The sequence below is a fragment of the Pithys albifrons genome, chromosome 8, assembly GCF_047495875.1.
Source record: "Pithys albifrons albifrons isolate INPA30051 chromosome 8, PitAlb_v1, whole genome shotgun sequence".
Classification (NCBI taxonomy): Eukaryota; Metazoa; Chordata; class Aves; order Passeriformes; family Thamnophilidae; genus Pithys; species Pithys albifrons.
In genome coordinates, this window is record NC_092465.1 from 41,204,663 (window position 1) to 41,209,128 (window position 4,466).

At 50.3% G+C, this 4,466-nt stretch overlaps 1 long non-coding RNA gene across 1 annotated transcript; it reads left to right on the forward strand.

Moving 5' to 3' along the window:
- Window positions 1-277: 277 nt before the first annotated feature.
- Window positions 278-2,085, forward strand: LOC139675199 (uncharacterized). The gene is made up of 3 exons (XR_011698450.1): window positions 278-330; window positions 452-551; window positions 2,051-2,085. It is a non-coding gene; the product is annotated as an uncharacterized lncRNA (long non-coding RNA).
- Window positions 2,086-4,466: the final 2,381 nt, after the last annotated feature.

The window sequence follows — 4,466 nt, forward strand, 5'->3', positions numbered from 1 at the left end:
TTTATTTTTCCAATGTGTTGTTTTCTGTTGCAGAAAAGTCTTTAAGAAATGAGGAGAGAAAAAAATCAGGAATCTGGGAACAAGGTCAGGTGCCAACAACAATGAGGAACTCACCTGGAAAAGAAAACTCACTCCCAAATCTGGACAAAGTAACAGGTGGGGACAACCAAAGTATGGGGAGGAGCCTCCTGTATTTCATGAGGAATGCAAAGGGGAAGGCTTGAAGCAATTTTGGAGCCACCTGGATGGGCTGTTTGCTGAGCATGGTTGGTGAGGACACAGCTCTGGAGCTGAGCCACATTCCAGCAAGCCCTGCCTGGGAAGTGTGGGGTGAGCATCATGATCCCCTTCCAGCACCATGATCCCCTTCCAGCACGTGATCCCCTTCCAGCAATACTCAGCTGGTGATGATCCCACTCTGGTTTTCAGCATTTCCTCCTTTCTCCAGCAGCAAAGCAAAGACCTGAGAGTCATTTCCAGCAGGACCAGCACAGTGTCCCACCATCAAAAGAGAATGTTGGACCCAGTGTGGAGTCTGCCAGGTTTCTTGGGTGAGGTCCCACATGAGTTCCCACTCAGCATCAACAAGCAGCAGGTTCAGCATCAACAAGAAGCAGGTTCAGCATCAACAAGAAGCAGATTCAGCATCAGCAAGAAGCAGGTTTTGCTGGAATTTAAAGGCAGAAGGGAATCCTCTGATGGCTGTGACAACACATGCCTTGGGTTGTCACCCAACAGCTTTGGTCCCAAACCCAGTGGAGGGACCTTCTGGTTGCAGTTGGATATTTTTTAAGAGGACACATCTCAATGCCAGACCACCAAAGGATCTGCAGATGTTGGCAGTCTGGTGATACCCAGGCTGCATCCTGAACCCATGTGGAAAGAAACCCTGACATTCAAAATGGAATCATGGAACCATTAGGGCTGGAAGAGACCTCCAGGATAATCAAGTTCCACCTTTGAGTGAATATATTGTGTCCTCTAGACTGTATCACAAAGTGCCACTTCTCCTTATTTGAACATTTCCAGGGGTGGTGACTCCACCACCACCACTCCAGGCACCTCTTCCAATGCTTGACCACTCTTTGAGTGCTGGAACTTTTCCTCACATCCAACCTGAACTTCTTCTGGTGCACCTTGAAGGGATTTTTTCCTTGTCTTGCGAGAAGGGACCAACCCTGACTTGTCACCATCAATAGCTGCAAGCTCACCATGACCCAGCCACAGCTCCAGAAGTCCCCGCATGGGTTGCTGGAAGCTGAGGGAGGATGCCAGGGAGATAATTGGCACGAGCAGATTGCTGGACCCTTTTCACAAGCATCCATTGGTGGGAGAGTGTGGATTGATGGCCAGGCCCACTGGGGGTGCTTCTGGGAAACACTTAGACAAGCAGCTCTTAATGCTGAGCAGAACTGATCCATGAGGTGCTGACTGACCTTCAAACCACGTCCTCTCTTTTCCATCTGAGTGTTTTTGGGGGATCCTGGTTGTCTCTGGTCTGTAGGGTTTGTGTGTCCTGGTTTTCCCACCAAAAAAAAAAAGGGGGGGGGGAAAGAAGAAACCTGAGCTTTTCATGAAACCTTCAGCTTCCAAAACGTGGCACTTGGAGAGAACTATCAAAACCTGTTAGTCTTGCAGTGACGTTTGAGTCAAGGGCTTGGAAATCTCTTGCAGCAGCGTGGGAGAGTGGAATGGGAAATCTCTGGAGATGTTCCAGAGAGTTCTGCCATTTCATGGCTCTGGGCAGCCAGAGGGTTGGGAGGAGAGCAGCTCCTTGCCAAGCCTGCCCCTGCTGGCAGCTGGAAGTGGGAGCTGCACAGGCCACTGACAGGGAAAAGGATGTCTGGGAAGATGTTGCACAAGGCTTTGAGAGGCCCTGCAGCTCATGGGCAGAGTTTGGGCCTTTGGTTTAGCTGCCTCATGAAGGCAAAAGCACGTGCTGGTACATTTCTGGAGAGCAGGTCTGTCCCAGTTCAGCAGGTGGGACCAGTTTATCCCTGTGTGGGTGTGACCAAAGCTGTGCATTCTCCACCCTTCATTCATTGCCCAGGAACTGTTCCCAATGGCCCATTGGCAGCAGCTGCCCAGGGCACAGCTGAGCCCTCAGGCTGGGAGCTGGCTGGGAAAGAAGCCTGGCAGAGGAGCTGGGAGAACTGCCCTGCAGGGAGTCCTTGGCACCTCCACACCCCCCTGAGGGCTCAGCTCTGCTCATGGGCCAGCAACGATTCCAAAATCCCCCCTGACTCCCAGAGTCAGATCCCCCAGTGTGGAACTCTCTGCCCTGGGGGAGGCACTGGGGGCTCCCACCTGCACCTGAGAGGATGGAATCTTGCGGGTTGGGACTTCTGGGACCACTCAGGAGATCCAGAGGAGGAGCAGACCCTGGCCAGGAGGAGCCCACCACTCTCCACCAGACAGTGACATCATCTGCACCAACAGGTTTGTCCCTTCCTTTTACTTTGGACTTGAGGGAACCACGTGGGGCTCAGCACAGGGGCCACCAAACCCCCCTGTGTTTGTGCCCCAGGGGGTGGGTTACACTGCTGGATTTTGGGGGTTAAACCCAATTTCTCTTTGTGCCATTGTATTTATTGTAATCTTGCTATTAAATTGTAACTCTGCCTTATAATCTCTTTTGTGCTGGGTTCATTTCTCCTGCCAGTTTGCCTTTAAACCAGCACAAGGTCATTAAATGATGCCATTTGGCCTGGTGAGCAGAGCTCTGCAGCTCCAGCTCTTGGTGGCCACAGGACATTCAGCTCTTATGGAGAGCTCCTGAGATGGAGAACAAGATTTTAAAGGTGCTGCATGAAAATCTCATTTTCAGATGAAGAAACTGAGGCAGACCATGGGGGGGAAGGGCTGAACCTGTCTGAGAGGAAACACCATCCCTCCAGCTCCAGAGCTGAGCTCGTGGTGAGCACTCAGAAGGTCCTGGCTGGTTTGTGTGGTAAGTATTGTGCTCTCTGTGTGCCACATCCTTCCAGGAAAACTCCATTTGTTGAACACATTGAGCCCCTTTTTAAGGCAGGATTTGTGTTCTGAGCTCAGGTCAAGCAGCAGAACCTTCTCATTAATGTGACATGGAGAGGAAACACCATCCCTCCACCTCTAGAGCTGAGCTCATGGAGAGCACCGAGAAGGTCCTGGCAGGTTTTTGTGGTGAGTGTTGTGCTCTCTGTGTGCCACATCCTTCCAGGAAAACTCCATTTGTTGAACACATTGAGCTCCTTTTTAAGGCAGGATTTGTGTTCTGAGCTCAGGTCAAGCAGCAGAACCTTCTCATTAATGTGACATGGAGAGGTTAGAAAAAATATCATGAAAAACCCCTCCTGCCTCGGTGGGAAAAGGTACAAAGGACAAATGTTCAGTGCTGCTCAGCACTTTGGGAGGTGGGGAAATGAGTAGGAAAGATCAGACCCGCAGAGAAAGCCAAAGCCAAGCCTTGCAAGTGCCAAGACATCAGCCAAGAGGAAAACACAACTGTGATGGCAGTAAAATCATGTGTGAGTCATGATGGGCCAAGAACAAGTTTGCTTTCTTTTCTCCCCCCGTTGAACAGACGATGATTAAAAGATAAATCACGCTTGGAGTCAAATCAAGTGATTGGATTAAAGTTTAGTCGAGTATTTAGAGGCTGTTCGGGACACAATGGAAAGCTAATTGAAAACGTACATTTGCAAGCCCCTTGAACTCTCCAGCTCTCAATAAAACACTACTGCAAAGTACACAAGGGCTCCCCGTGGGACAGAGCCCTCTCCACAAGTGCTTTTATTCCTCAGGTATGTGGAAAAATGGAATTCATTTTCCCTCCAAGCCTCGCCAGAGGAAGGGAGGTTGGCGATCGGGACTCGACTCCTGCCCGTGGTGCAGTAACTTAATCTGCCCAGCTCACTGAGAAGAAGTGAAGCAAGACAAAGGAAAGTCACTCCTTGAAAAGGAAAAAAACCCAACAAATGGGCATTCAAACACTTCATCCCTTGATCTTTGCTCTCCTGAGCAGCTGATATTCCAGGCTGGCTGCCTGCACTGACCTCCAGCGGCTCTGGAGCCTTCGAAACGAGGTAGAATTCCTTCTAGATGTGCTGTAGTGGGACATGTCATGTTTTATTTGTCCCACTAATTGAATTCCTTCCTGGAATTGCCCCCAGTTGTTGAGGAGCATGTCCAGCCTCCAGCTCCAAGGCGTGGTCCCTTTGGGTGGAAATACCAGCAAAACCCACAAATAAAGAGAATTAACTTCCCTGGGTCCACATGCAGAGGAGAAACTGGCTCTTGCTTTGCCCTCAGTGCTTCCAGTCCTCCTTGGTTGTCCTCAGCCCTGAAGGGGAGCTGCAGGAACTCTGAGGTCAGGTTTCTTTGCACCTTTCTGTTGGGTTCCACTGCCCAAAAATGGATGATGAAGGAGCCCTGAGAGGAACGTGGAAAAATGGTCTCCTCCATGGGCAAGAGTTTGGATTTCTCCA